Source organism: Alligator sinensis, unplaced genomic scaffold (assembly GCF_000455745.1).
Source record: "Alligator sinensis unplaced genomic scaffold, ASM45574v1 scaffold628_2, whole genome shotgun sequence".
Taxonomy (NCBI): Eukaryota; Metazoa; Chordata; order Crocodylia; family Alligatoridae; genus Alligator; species Alligator sinensis.
This window is the reverse complement of record NW_005841833.1, coordinates 6,441,194-6,456,937: the sequence shown is the minus strand read 5'-3', so window position 1 is coordinate 6,456,937 and position 15,744 is coordinate 6,441,194. Positions and strand designations below refer to the sequence as shown.

The 15,744-nt window shown below is 50.0% G+C and overlaps 1 pseudogene; it reads right to left on the bottom strand.

Moving 5' to 3' along the window:
- Positions 1–4,794: 4,794 nt before the first annotated feature.
- LOC112549725 lies at positions 4,795–15,222 on the bottom strand (annotated as a pseudogene).
- Positions 15,223–15,744: the final 522 nt, after the last annotated feature.

Here is a 15,744-nt window from a genome sequence, read left to right as displayed (position 1 = left end):
ACATTGTGATATATTTAAACTTTCATTTAGCATAAATACTGCAGGTCAAGCACCAGACAGATTCACCAGTTATATTTCCCCCTATTAGATTAAATATGTTTCTAATTTGGCTATGGTTTTGTTTTATTAGGCCTGTGGCAGCAAGGGTGACCCTGCTTCAAAATAACCTTTTCAGATGGCTTAGCCCTCGTCTTTGGCAAACAGAGCTTGATAAAGCAAAAATGTGCTGGACGGTGTTTGACGGGAGGGTTACATGAACCCAAATCCCTCCCCGGGGTGGACGGGGCCCCGCTCGAACTTCTGGTCCTCGGCGAAGTGTTGTGCAACAGGCGCCGTACGTGCGCAGCAGAGCTGCGGGAGCCAACGCACGTCTGTCCAAACTGAAGTGCTATTTATTTTTGGCAGATGGAGGATTTGTGGCAGGGGATACCTGTCTCTGAAACATTAGGATTTGCACTTCCTGGCTTGACACGACCTCGCCTGACAGCTCCTGGGTGGCAGGTTGGGCGGGTTGTGCAAGATGCCTTTTCACCAGAGCCGCGGGCCACTCTCCGTGTTTTCACTACTGTAAAGGCCTGCTTGCTCCAGTCCAGGGGCAAAAGCATCCGTCAGGATTGTTTTCTTTTTTTTTTGGATCAGCTTGTGCTTTTTCCATGTGGTGAAAACCAGATAGATTAGTTATTTTTACTTTATGCAATTCCATTTTGCTCTTGGCTTATCTGATCCGCTTATTTTACCAAGGGCTTTATTTCCTTTAGGCTCTGCGGCTCTGAAGCTCAAAGTCTTTTTTTATTTCCTAAGCTTCTAAGAGACTGAAGGCCCCATTCAGCCTCTGTGTCAGATAGACATCAGCTCTGATGGCTGCACGTTATCGCTGGCGTTATCGTACATGCTTACAAATCCATGGAGAAGTTTAACAAGCAAGTAGCGCGCGTCTACCGAAGTTTTCCACCAGATGCCAACGAGTCTGACGCGCGTTCTCCTCCTCACCCCGACCGCCGCTGCGTCCTGCCTTCCCCAGCCCTTGGAAATAACCGATAATACGTCCACTTGAAATGCCGTCTTCTAGGGTGATTTGGAGAGGACTGGAAGTGGGGCCTTACCTCTGAAGCAAATTCTGTGCTTTCCCAAAAATTGCAATTTCTGAAGTGGCCTTTTGGCTGGCAATGGTTGCTCTTTAATTTTGAGCGAACTCTCTCTTTCACCTTTCTCTGTCAATACCTGTAGTTTTGGCTCACGTGTATGGAAAGCAAGAGCTTTTAATTAATGAACCTGGGTTATGCAAACTTTGTCCCAGCCCCATGCCTGGGCATGGCTGCTCCAGGGCACGGGGCACACCCTGGGCTGGTCCCAAGCACCGACCAGAGGAAAGGGAGCACCTTGTACCCTGCGACTCCATGCACGGCCGTATAAGACAGGCCGGATCCGGTCCTTAATTTCTTATCTCCAGTTCCTTCTCTCGTTCTTGCTTTTCAAGGAATCCGTATCCATTTCCAAAGGACAGCGACACACAAAGCTTTTGTCCCAGCTTCTGTTTTTAAAAGAAAAGAAAAGCAATGTACTTGATTAGCAAAGTCAAGCAGTTGTCCTCTCTGAAACCAATCAGTAGTTAATTCTGAACTTGGTCCTGGTGCCTGCTGCCCCCACCCTTCACCTCCACCCCCGAGCTGCGATGATGACAGGACCATATAGTTCTTCATGTAACCCTTGGAGTTTGCATTTTCTCTGCAAGCTGCTGCCAATGCAGAAGACCCGGGATCCCCGTGCCAAGGCCTCGCACCACGGGGAGAAGAAGGAACTCGATCTGAAGGCAAAACAGAAATGGAGCCAAGAGTTTGAACTGAAAAACCCAAGCTGGAAGGAACAAAATTTCCACCATCTCAGACTCATGGAACAGCCCGGGCTTGGCCAAGCACCAGCGAAGTTTGGAGTCAGAAGCATTGCTATGGATGAGTTAATCCATCTCTGACTGTGTCATTTTTGCCCGTACCTGCCGCGCTGTTTGTTCTGTGAGCTTGCTTGAGATGAACAGCTGGAAATTTCTTGGGAAAGGCTCACGGTTTCATAAACAGCATGAAGCATGGGGGTTGGCTTTCTATTTTTTATTTTTTTTCTTTTCCTTCCATCCTCTCTTTTTGGACATTTTCCTCCCAGCTCCTTTGATAAGTCAGTGAGTCGCATGAAAGAAGAGCGCCAGGTCACGTAACTCGAGCGGAGGCAACAATGTGGGTGAAGGGATGTGGTTATTTTTATACAAGAATTGTTTTTCACTGAATGCAGGGAGATGCTTGCTCTTCTGGGACCCTGATTAGCAAAGTCCCATATGCCCAAGCTTAGAATAAAATGCGTGCTTTAGCGCTGTCCCGAGAAGAAACGCTTTCTTGAACCGGTGACACACAAAACAGCGGCACGTGGCACTAGGGACACAGAGACGCTCTCCACCCAAATGCTTTATGACTTCAGCAGCAGAGGGACATGCGAACTTCAACACCCCTTACAAACCTTGAAAAGGTTGTGTGGGTTTCTTGTGCCTGAGTCACACCCTGAGGAAAGAGACATTTTCTATTTTAGACAAATAAAGGCATATGGAGGAAAGAAAAAAATCCCTGAACCTGGGTGCTTAAGTTACAGCAGCCATGACTTTCCCTTACCTTGCAAAGCATGGTAAAACTTGCATTATTTCTAATTACTACCAAACACCCCTGAGTCCGGATGGGCGTGTTTACATGTGCATTTACTGTGCAGTAACTTACTGAGCAGCACGTGGGTTTTAGGCTGGCATCTGCACGTGCAGGCATTACCGCACAGTAACGCTGTGTGTGGACTGACTTGGGACTAAAGGTAGTTAGTACACACACAGTGTCACTGCGCAGTAAAGCATCTACACGTGCCTTACTGCACAGTAACTAATCAGGTGCAAATTTGCTCCCTGCGTGATGCGGGTAACAAATTTACGCCCAAGTCAGCATAAGTTGCCATAGCTATTGTGCGGTAAGGGCGTGCACGTGTAGCTGCGTGCCGTTACGCTGCAGTAGTTTTTGGTTGCTGCGCGGTAACCTAAATCACTGCGCAGTCACTGTGCACGTGCAGACGCACCTGCTGAGGTTTTAGGAAACTGGAAAAGGCTGAGCTTTTTTTTCTAAAACAAAATTCTCACAGTGGGCTCAAACTCCACAGAGATTTGTTTCCGGTGTCTGCATCAACCTCTACTTCAAGATGTTTGTGAACCCCAAAAGTGTGTTCCTTAAACAGCTGGGTGAGAGGGATTTTGCTCATGAAATTAAATATTTTGCATACGGATAGCGATCCCCTTTTCCGAATCACCCCCTTAAACAGGCTGATGGATCTTCCCAGGTCGGGATGGAGCGCATGGCAAAGAAAATCCAGGTCTTGTTATTTATTTTGTCAGGATGGGTGACAGAGCAAGGGTTTGCACGGCTAAAAAATAAACTATTTGAGTAATGCTTTATGTGCTTTTGTCCTTTGCTGATCTGTTGTTGAAAATCCCCCCTAGCAATAGAGACAGAAATAGCGAGGCAGCAACAAGATTGTGATGGTTAAATCGAAAGTCGGTAAGTAGGTTTTTTTCAAGAAGCAGTGGAGGACACAGGACTGAAGGCTGCTTCGTTTTCTCGTTTCCAGAAGATCATTATGTTCTTCACCCAGCAGCGCAGCCACACCAGTGGGCTGGTCGGTGTTATTAGCATAAATGAGATGCTTATCTATATAAACTTGAGGGTTTAATCTCCCAGAAATAATCGGACGGGGCTCTTTCCTTAATATCTGGAGCCCTGTAAATAACTGCCTCAATTATCGTTCTCATGTTGTGTATCCAGCGCCGCGTACGTCGGTGTAGTTCATAATGCTCGGTGCAAATCTCTGAACTTCAAAGCCGGCTAATTGGGAGATTTTTTTTTTTTGCAGAAACCATTTTCTGCGTTCAGCGTCCTCACTCGGAGAAGAACGGGGAGTGAAATCATAATGACACTTGCATTTACTTCTCACCGAGCGGTGCCTGAGAGCTTCCCAAAAGCGGATCTCAGCGCCGAGGCGTAGGGGCAACCTGACTTTGCCTGTCATTATGTGGTGACTCAGAGCTGGGAGCGCAGCTGTAGATTCCCAGTTGCAGTCGCTACGCCCTGCTCTCTCCTTAAAGCAAAACTTCTGAGTTAAAGTGAATCCAAGAAATAAATGAATCAAAAGGGGAGGAAGCTCCTGATGCAGCTTACAGAGCTGGCGCAAGCCTTGAAGGAGCCGGGGGATGGGTGAGGGGGTGGGAAGCTGCATTGCAACATCCGTGCAAGTGCCGTGACCAACAAAAAGGCCAGGATGACCCCAAAGAGGAGTGAAAGGCCCATGACCTTGACTCTTGCCTATGCTGTATGTATGGGCACACCCAAAAGCGGCAAAGCAAGCTCAGAAAAATGGGCCTTGCCTTACCGATCATTGGGCTACCATCCGCCTGCTGCATGGGCTGAGCCCAGCTGCCGTGCAGAGTACTGGGTAGCCTTTGACAGCTTTCCCAGTGAAACCAGAGCAGCAACCTGGTCGCCAGAAAGTAGCAGCCTGCGGCGAGCCGTTCCAGACCTGAAGCGGTTAATGTGAGGCAGAAACGAGCAATATTCCTTCGGCGATAAAAGGAATGCCTAACTACAGACTTTATTATTCATATGGTATGTCTGAGACATTTATTGGCAGATTAACTACTACATTTGCAAAGGGCAAGTAAGGTTTGTTGAGGGAAATTAAAGCACAGTCTGTTGTTCTACCAGTCCCCTGCATTTCCCTGCAGCTTCAGGTAACCCTGGTGGAAGCTGACGTGGGAAGACAGTTAAGCCTCTTGCTATGGGGGGGAAACAAAATAACCCAGTGACTTTGCAAGGTGGACCGGCTGTGGGCTGACGGCCCTGTCCCCGGCACCGCTCGGGGTGCTGCGTGCCCGACACTGCAACGGTGGGAGGAGTGCGCTGGAGGACTCCCACGGGACGTGGCCACTGAAACAAGCTCCTAAATAGAGCAAATGAAAATGAGGAGACGGGAACTAACCAAGTCTTCCATCACCAGGCTGTGCGCTGTTAAATCAGTCTTGGCCACCAATGGATTTAGAGTCCTTTTAACCAGTCCTTTTCTCCCCAAGCTATATAACCCTGGTCCTCCACGGAGGGAGCAGGCGGCGCTGGGCTATAGCTTCAGGATGCACTGGCAGTTGTAAGACTCTGTTGCACTTGATTATAATAAATAGTGGCCCTGTGTCCCTGTCTTTGTTCCTGTTTTATAGCTGGAGCTATTGCACTAACAATATATACAAGCTGGCTGTGGCCAGGCTGTGAATTTAGGGCTCTCCGTGGTGCATTCGTGCAGCAGAGTGCAGGGGATGGAAGGAGGAGGAGGAGGAAGGATGCAACATGGCTGGCCCAGCCTTGAGCCGAGTTTGGGGCTCCCCTGCGTGGACATCCACATCCCAATTGAGCGAGGCCTTGGGAGCACCCTTGAGAGAGAAATACCCTGTCACCTGATACCACAGGGCATGTCTACACATGCATTTTAATGCGTATTAGCTTATTTAAATGTGCATTAAAGCATCACTAAAAAAAAGTGTGCGTTCCCTAATGTGCATTAAAATAGGCTGATGTTTGCACTAAAGCGTCACTAAAAACCATGCTCTTTAGTTAAGCTAATATTAATTTTACTAGTACCTCACAATGGAGACATTAGATTTAATGCGCATTAACTAAAGTGCATTAAGGCACGTGTAGATGAGCCCACAGAGATGCAGGTAGCCATTTTAGTCTGAAATCAAGTAGGAGGCAGGGTAGATCTGCATCCTTGTAGACTAACCACAGTAGATATAGATACTAGGTTGGACGTTAGGAAAGACTTTCTCACGAGGAGGGCAGTGAAGCACGGGGACAGGCTCCCCAGAGAGGTGGTGGACTCTCCATCCATGGAGATATGTAAGCTCTGGCTCAGGAAAGCCTTGGCTGGGATGATGTAGTTGGGGCTGGTCCTGCTTGGAGCAGGGGGTTGGACTGGATGTGACCCCCTGAGCTCCCTTCAACCTTCATTGTCTCTGAGTCTACTATCTGCCTGACACCAAAAGCAATAATGCTGGGCTTGGGAGAAGTCTCTCACCTAGTAAGTTGTCAGCCCTGCATGTGGCTCTTACTGGGGAAAGTGGGGGGACATACTGCAAAAGTGACTTTTCTGTCCCTAAGTTCTGTGTTTCTGAGGAAAAAATACAAGTTTCATTGCAAAACAAGCTCTTTGCCAAAAGGTTTCTGGAGGAGGCATCTGTTCTTGGAGAGGTTTTGCTTACAATGGAAAACTTCCTTCATTGAGTGAAATTCTAGGTTTTGCTCCCATTTAGATGGGAGGAATTTTAATGGCCCTGAAAGCTGCAGAGTGATGCAGGCTTATAATGTTACAGAAATCTGCACCCTGAAGAAACCACTTAAGAACAATTTATGATTGCTGGTGGGGGGGACACCCCAAAACCATGCTAAGTGAAACCCTAGCTTCCACTTGCTCTTTGCAAAGGAAGGGCTAACGAGACCCTCAGGGCTGGCTGGGTGGAACAAGGCAAGATGGGGCAATGCCCGTTTTTACAGGAAGAAGGCTTTGTTTGGTGCTGTTCAGCCTCGGATTAGAGTGGAGAGACTCCCATCCATCCACGAGACCCTGTTGTCAGCCCAGCTGACTCATTGCAGGGGCTGTCGAGAGCAAGAGTCTTCTCTGCTGATTTATCTTAAGTTCCTTAACAACAACCAAAAAAAGAGAGAGAGAGAGAAAGAAAAACAAGCAAAACATCCTCTGCATTGGATCTGAGTGAAATAATTAACAATTCAGCCCAGGCAACAGCACGAGTACCTCTGGGACCTTCACCCAGCACGCCTGGCCTGTGGACCCGGGGAGCAGCGATGGGAGGGGAGAGGCAGCAAGACAAGCCTCCTTGGGTAAATCTGATATCTTTCATCAGACCTCCTAAAATAGTTGGGAAATTTCTTCTTTGCAAGTTTTCAGGTATAAAAAAGGTGTTTTACACCCAAACGCTTGCAGAGAAGAATTTTCCCCACTAATTTAGTTGGTATAATAAAAGATAGCAGATTTACCCAGAGAATCTTGTCTGCCGATGTCCTGAGACCAATGCGGCTACAACCCCCACCTCGGGGAACAGAGCAAATGCACCGCGTTTCTGCGACCTGTCTTCCTTGTTCTGAGCATTGAAGACCCTGGAGAGTCCAGACATCTGGGGTTTGCTCTGTCACCGGTGCAGTCCGCTGAGATAAGCTCGCTCTCGACCTCGTTTGCTGCTCTGTCGGCAGCCTGGAGTTGCTGCTCTTTACCTCTGTTGCTGGCATGGGTTGGGACGGAGGCTGGATGAGGACAAGGAGTCTGAAACCATCCAGCTAGGGGAACTGGAACATTTAGGCCACGATCTTGCAATTGCTTGCTCACATACTTCACTTGAAACGTGTGCATCGTCCCACTGAAGTCCATAGCTGTACTCACACAAGTAAATTAGCCAGGTGCATATTCATGGCATCAGGACCTTAATTTGTTTTTAGCTTTCCCAGCTTGTTCCGAAGTCCCGTCAGGCAGGGAGCAGACCCCTCTCCCCTGACATCTCCATGCTAGGTCAGGCACTCGATTCCAAGACAAATAGAGATTTTTCTGGAAATGCCATTTATTTGTTCTAATTTTGATCTCTCCTTTTGCATTCTTCAGCTTAAGCAGAACCCGTGAAAAGTTTGGCTGGGCTGAGTGTTTGTGGAAAGGTTTTTAATTCCCCCTTTCCATATTTTTTTTCTCAAAAACAGCTACCTAAATCCAAACGAGACTTTTAAAAAAGAAAAACACCTTAAAACAGGTCACATTAATTTAGTAACAGGAGCCTTTGTACCAATGAAGGGGGCATAATATTCTTATGCAATAAGTCTTGCTTTATAAATGCTTTAATTCTTAAATTATATTGTTTTAATAAACAAGGCTCTAGACATGCCCAAGGGCAGCGTTATTCTCAGAAGAGTTTTCCAAGAAGGCTTGCGTTGTTGGGTTATTATTTCATGGCTTCCAAGTTCAGTGAGCGGAGCTATTTTTTTTTATGCTCGCGTTGCAGTTAAAACAACAGCTTTTCAAATACTTTGTCAAGGAGATCAGGAATCAAAATGGAAACTATTTTCATAGGATGAGAAGTGTTGAAAGCCTCTCGTTTCATGCAATTAGCGTTGGAATCTGGGGCCCAGCTTGCATTCGAGAGAAGGCTTTTCAGAAGGCTGCGTTAACAAGGGCCGGCGGTGGTGGGGGAAATTCAGCTCCTTGCAGCTTTTTGTGGCAGTTTTCTGCATGAACCCTGGAAAGAACGGGGAAGGGGAGAGCTACTCCAGGGCAGAGGCAAGAGGGTACTTACTCGCTGGCTTCTAGCGCAGCGGCCCAACAAGACGCATTTGGGGATGGCCACCATAATGATTGCCCCAGCCCCTCGTGTTTGTCCTTCATTGTTGCAATGCCTGTCCATTCTGGTTTAGATGGTCCTCTCTTCATGCTTTCCTGCTTAAGGAAACAGGTCTGAGACTCCATAAGGATATCCAAATAAGTCTGCTTCCTAAGGGCTCCAAGCCTGGGTGGCGGCAGTGGCAACCTTGGGGGGGCAAACTGGGAGACTGCCCGGGGATCCACGCTTTAGGGGCCCCCAAAATTTTGCAACACATGTCCAACTTGCTTATAGGTCATCAAAATTAAGCCTCTAAGGGGCCCCAAATGACTGTCTTGCCCAGGCCCCCAACAACGCTGGTGGCGGGGTCATCTCACAGGGCCTACAGCAGGACACTCTGTGGTTCCTCACATTTTATCCAAAAAGGAGAGCAGCAGCATTTAGCTTCCTTTCCTTGCCCACCCTGTGCTGCTGGTGGTCATGAACCACACATCCGAAAACCATCTCTCTGGTTTAAGGTCTTGCAGGCATTGGGTGTTGGTGCAACTCTCGGGCTTATTTCTTCCTTTCTCTTGCCTTGCCCATCGTATGTGGGTGGTTGTGTTTCTATGTCAAGTCTCCCCCAAGCATGGAAATCGGGAGGATCAGAAGACTCTGCAATGAGCAAGGGGGTCCCAAAAGTCTCCGTGACACAGCTTGTTAGTTTGCTAGCTGCCTTGGTTTGGGAGTTGCAAGAAACACGAGCAACTCCTAACATATGCCCTCGTATAGCTGATGTCCAAAACGCCGGATAAATTGGCTTCCACTTCAATGGCTCTTCACAACGGTGCATGCGTTACAGTCAGTAGGGACCATCTAAAGAGCCGATGACTGACACGGTGTACTCTGGCCGTGCCTCTTCTGTGGGAGGCTGAACCTTCGTGCTGACGGTTGGTGGGGTTTCGGTTGCTTTCATTTCCAAAGCCGTTAATTAGCTGGATGGGTTACTTTGACTCACATGTGTGGGCTGCCAACAGAAACTATAAAAATGTATTTTAAGCTCTTGTCATTTGTCAAGGGTGTTTGTGTTTTCCCTTCCCTGTTTACAGGCGGGATGAGGGAATGCAGATGTGCTGAGCAGCCTTGCTCCAGCTACCTAGGGATGGCTACTTCCCTGGCTGGCTGCGGGTCACGGAGCTAGCCGGCCACGCCGAACGTGGGCTTGCTAGGAAGGCACAAGAAAGAAGCAAAAACAGCAAGAGAGCTTGGATACGCCCTGTGGGTCTGGCAGCCGAGCTTGGGGGCTCCTCCCTCGGTCTTGGGGGAGAGGGTGGGTGCTCCGCTTTCGCCAATGGCTGGGAGAGTCTGTAATGGGACAGGGGCACCCCCTCCCGGTCCCGCCCCGCCCCGCCCCGCCCCGCCCCGCGAAGAAATAACACAAACCCAGGGAAGGTGCATTCGAGGCAGGCTTCATTAGTATGTAGTGACGGCTTTGTCAAAGCCTTCCTTTCATGCAGGGCACGCTCTGCACGGGGTGATAAGCCAGAGCCGCTCACTCGGGGCCTCTGGGGTGTTTGGAAGAAAAGCAAACTTAACGGCAGCTTTCAAAAAAAATAAAAATGCAAGCTTGGCAAGCCTGCCCGAGCCAGCCAGGGTAATTGTATCTGAGCCTCGCCAGCACGGCTCAGGGGCACAGGCAGGGCATGGCTCCAAAGGCAATGCCAAGGGGCACTGTAGGTTGTGGGCTTTTATGCTAACCCCACAGAGAAGAAGGAGAAAGATGGAAAGGGTCTGGTGGAGTTGCCCCTTTCCATCTGCAAGGTGAAAGCTCTTCCATTGTCCTTCCATGGCGTTCAGCCCTTTACCATGCACCAAGCATTAGGGTGCCGGTTTCCCTTATACCTACTCCCGCCCACCCCGGGGAGGAACGTGAGCTCCCACGGAGCCAGTCCGCTGGGAATGGTTTTCCTTTTCAGTATTGGATTCCTAATTTCATTGTCTATTCCTGCAAAACCGGATGCAAATGAGGGAAATCTCACCCGTTTGTGCATGTGTCGAGTATCTTCTGCCTTATTTCCAAGAATTATTAGCTTTCTTTTATTGGGTTTGGCTGGCAGGATGACGACCATTTCATCCATCAAATCAGAATCTTTTTAACACTAATACTGAATTTATAGAAGTGGTTAAACGAAGTGTTGACAATATGGACAATGTGTTTCTGATTAACACTGCAATTTAAAGTGAAACTGCCAACTGCCTGGAGTTACTAAAACGCTGCAGCGTTTTTCCAGATCCACTGCGTTGGGAACAGAGCATCGTAGGACTAACAGATGTTGGACATGGAGCTTACAATGCATTGGAAGCCGACTGATTTAGAAATGAGCCTTGCTCTCCAAAAGCTTTACTACTCCTCCATGGTGATTAAATGCAGACGATGCATACCCTCTTCCCCTTTATTGTTCTGTTTAGGCATATTTGCCAATTGGGGGTTATGGTAACAGAGATCTTTTATTCCCCTTGGTCTTTAGCAGGGGAGGGGGAACCACTCGAGAAGCTCCCCCCACCCCACCCTCCTTAAATCTGGTTCTTCAGCTTTTGATTCTGCTTTGCTGAGGAATTTATGGCATGCTTGCTGCAAGCGGAGGGTTCTCGAAGTCACGGTGCTGCAATTATCTCCCTGGAACCGGGGTCTGGTGGGGGCGGGGGTCTGCGAAGGGACAGAAGTGGGTTGCGAGAACCCTAATTCTCTTGGAATATGAGACATTTGAAAAAACAAAATTGAGACGTTCATTAAATAGCAAAGGGGTGAAAGGGGAAGGGGGAGAGAGAGGGTAAGTGCACACGCGGCCCCAGAGATCCCTGGAAAACTTTAACGTGATGCCGCCTGGCCAAGAGCTGCACCAAGGAGCACCGCCTGCCCTGTCCATGGTGAGAGGTGAGGGGCTCGATTCCCTTCCATCCATAGCTTATTGCTCTCCTTCAGTTGTGGTATTTCTCTCTTCAAATTCAATTAAAGGTGAAAGAGCCCAGGGCAGGAAGGTCAGACAGAGATCCAGCCTTCCCACCTCTGGGGATGTGCAGAGCCGCAGCTGATCCCCGTGTCGAACCAATGCCTCCATCTCCGAGCCCGGGCACCTGGAGGGCAGACTCTGCTCTCGATGGGTGCACGTCTTTTAGGCATGCAAAGCAATGAAGATCCTCGATGCGACGTGGAGAGGCCGTGTGTGGGGACGTGCTGCCTGTTGGAGCGGGGTGCCTTTCCGCTAGGGAAATCCTGGTGGCGTGTGAGAAGCCAATGCAGCATTTGGCAAGTTTTCTGGGACCAGGCTGCATTCGGGAGTTTTCCTCCTGTCATTTTAAGCCTCTTTTCTTTTGAAGGGTGGCTCAGTTTGGGGGAAACCTGTGCGTCTCCTTCCCCAAGGGCAGCCCATCTTCTGCGCTGGGCACACCAAGCGGCAGGTTGGCACAAGCAAGTGGAGGAGCGGCACAGCTGCATTTCCAGGATGAACTTCGTCTCCCATGGGGGTTACGCTCTTGTGGTTACTTCCCGGGGTCATTATGCCGATGCCCTGGCACCAGCGCAAACTTATTCAAAGTTGGCGGAGTTTGGAACAGCTTTGGCACTTGAGCTCAAAGCCTGGGCTTCCTCCACCTATCTTCTGCCGGTGCCTCTTGGGTGCTTGGAAGAAAAGCAAACTTTTCCTGCCGTAATAATGACCACAGAGTGGGTTTATCTCCTGTAATATTGACTATGGAGTGGGTTTCCCAGGGGAACTCGCTGCCTCGGATAAAGTAAGAGCATGTTCCGGAGCTGAATTGAAACTGTTCCCCTTCCCTCTCCACCCTCCCCTTGCAAATAAAAAAGCTTTTGTATTTCCCCTCTCGTTAGATATTTCAACCCCTGACTGGCCTTGTTTAAGATTCAGCTTCAATAGTACCTTTGTTAGGGGAGAAATCTCATTAAACGTGAGGTAAGAGGAAATGAAAAAGTGTAAAACATCCAGATTTATTACCTGTTGTCTTCTGAGCACTTGAAAACACAGGGAAAAGTGGTATCCACAGGCACAGCTATAACACCGCACAGCATGTGCTGCTTTGGGCTTTACGGGCAGCGAGTACACAGCGCCTGGTGTGTTGGGGAGGTTTCCTAAAAGCAAGAAAAACAAACCCTGGGTTTTGTGCTTGCTGGTCATAAAGAAGAGCATGATTTGATGTTGACCCTAATGCCTCGGAGTGCTACTGCCAGCTCTGAGCTCCTACCTGGGGAGATGCTTGTGGAGGAGGAGGAGGAGGAGGATGATGATGATTCCCTAACACCCATCTGGTGCTAAAGGTGGCAGGGAGCAGGTGGCTGTGGGAGGGGATTTGCACACTGGAAAAAGCACGAATGGGAGGTTCTGGCTTCAAGCTCTTTCCAAAAGGACCTGGGTTGTGTTTGGGGCAGGGGCACCTGGGGGCAGCGCAAGCCGTCGCATTTGCAGGCCTCGGGGTGGGGGGATGCTCTGTACTCCGTGCGAGTCCTCACAAACCATTTATTGCCTTTCAGGGAGCGAACGAGGGGAAAGGGGCCTGACAGTGCTAATTGAGACGTGGTTAAACAAAAGCAGGAGCATTTTCCGAGCATGTGCAACTTTATGAAACCGCTTCGTACGCCGTAAAGAAACCGCAAAGGGCGCTTGGGGCCGAGCGGGTGGCACCACCTGTAGTGAAAGCCGCCTAGCACTTTGCACAATGAAATCTGGTTTCAGTTGCTTTTAACGTCACCCGGCTTTGAGCATCTGGGCCAAAGTTTTTATGTGCTGGGGTTGGGGGGTTTTTTGTTGTGTTTTTCCCCTTCCTGTTGGAAAATGCCAACAAAAATGGGTCAGCCAACAAAGTTGGGGGAAAGAAAGAGGCGGTGCAGTGCACATGTTAAATTCAGATGACTTTTTTTCCCTGAGAGATTCCAGCACCACCATGGGAACCGGGAGTTTTACACCTGAGAAACTGAGGCACGGAGTGAAATAAAACACATCTGAGATGTTCCTGACCTCTCCGGAGAGGTTTGGGGCCCGGTTTTCTTTTTTCTTTCTTTCAGGGCACTTGGCACGAGAGCCCTTAGCGCTGAAAGCCCAGCTCCGGTCGCCTTCCCCTGCTCCCGCTCTCGTGCGAGGCAAACCCCCCGCACCTCGAACTGGGGAAAAACACAGCTGGCCGGGATGATTTTAATTGAACTGCAGCAAGCGCAAGGGCCCAGCCCCAGGTCATCCCCTTCCTCGGCACTCAGGGTCTTCTGCAAAAACGGTACGGGGTCAAGGACACGTGGCGTCACGAGGGGAGAGGACGGTGCGGCCGGGCTCCCAGGCAGCCGTCATCCCGACGCTTCCCTCTCTTGACTTGGCCACCTTCGTGTGGGTTGAGCGTGGCTCTTTGTATGTAATATATATGTATATCTGGCTTGGCAGCTCACCTTCACCCCGGTAGCTGGATTGATGTGCTCTCCGTGTTAGTCCTTTAAATGAATTAGTTGTTGGGGAGTAATGAGATCATTAATCCTCACACCACGTGATGCCTCGTGGGGGCGGGGGGGACCCCGGTGTCACCCGTGATGAACACGTGTGCCACTCACCGAGCCAGAAGAGGCAGCACGGAGGCTGAGCGCTGTCTTGTTTTCCAAACAAGTTGCTGTTCTTGGGCTTGTTGATAGGCTGGTTACCATGGAAAATAATGCTCTGCAGCCCAGGAAGCCTCTCGCCAGCGCTCGCTGCTGTCACACGGGCCCCCGTCCATCGCCACATCGGGACCGCTGTGCAAGCAGAGAGGGGAGCAAGCAGGCGATGAAAGGCCGGTCCTTGCAGCTCCCGATCCCGGGCATGGGGCGTGGCGATCACCCGGCCTTGCTGGGGCATGTCCTGGTCTCTCCGGCCAGGAGGAGGTTCCCAAAGGGACGCGTCCTCTCATCAACATGGCCTTACCCTCGGCAAACGCCATCGAGTTCCTTGCCGTCGCTCAAATGGAAAACCCAACATGTTCAGTATCAAACCTGCTGGGCTCAACAGGCACCTGTGCTATTGCTTTCCCTTCACCCTCCACTTTATAATCAAGATTTGGCACGGGGTGGGTAACACCAGCCATCCTGGCAGTGCGTGGCTCCAGGAAATTCAGCCGCGGGTCTTTGGAAAGCCCTCGGCGTGCTCGAGCATCCTTGGAAAGCCCGGGGCATTTTAAACGTCAGCCCTTGCTCCTGTCTGCTGCTCCAGGGTTGAAGTGACGGCGGTCCCGGTAGCTCAGAGGAGAAATGCCGCTTGCAGGGGCCGGACAGCCTGGCGTAGACCCTGTGCTGGTGTAACGGGGCATGGCTGAGCACCGAGCCCCTGCCGCGACTGCAATGGTCCCTGAGCTTCATTTCCTCTTGTCAAACAACTGGGCTGGAAACACAGCTCAGGTTTTAATGGGTGCGATGGGTGGTGGGTCCAGTCCTCGCCGTGCTCTTTCCATTTGGGTTCAGAGTTGGATGAAGACAGACTCGTGGAGATCTGCTCAGATGAGGGTGCTCAGACGGACGCCCTCTGGGACGTTAAACCCAGATCTGTAGCTGAGTGCAAATAACTCATAACTCACGCTGAGGAAGGTTAGGGGCGTCCGTCGGTTTGCAAGCTCTCCAGCTTCCACGGATCACACTTGGGTTGACTAGAAATTGTTTCCTAATCAGCTGTTGGCCTGAACTGCAGTTTGCACCAAGCGGTCATGGTTTAATCCACATGGTTTAGCTGGGACTGACCATGCAAGTTGGATGGCTCAGGCCTCAGACTGGTCCTTCGGCACGTATACATCGTCTCAGCGTCACGTGTGCAAGTGCCTGACAAAGGGTTTTTGAACTCGAAAGCTTGCTTAATAACTATTCTCCAACCATTTGGGTTGGTCTAATAAAAGATATCAAATTCACCCAAGGAACCTTGTCTGCCTAAGTGCCCTTGAGTGGCACTTAGTTGGCTAAATGCACTCTGGGTCTTGGACACATCCATCACTTAACACCCTGTGGCCTGTGCTGGCTCGAGTACGCTGCTTCTGTTGCGGGGCATGCCCCAGGTCGGGCCACATAGCGTGCTTGGGATGCTCTGTCCAGGTAGAGTACATTTGTGGGCTGGAGATGGCTTTGTTTCCTGGTGTGAATGTGGCTGGAGGAGTCCAGTTTGCGGTTACGAGGGTTTCTTTCTTAGCGCCCTGGCCAGGAATGTGACTTACGTGTATGACTAGCGAGACAAACCGGAATGGCAGCAGAAAGGATTGCAGCCAAACAAAAAACCCGAGCAAAAACCCAAGGTGTCTGTGTGGTGTTGGGTCTGACTTGGCCC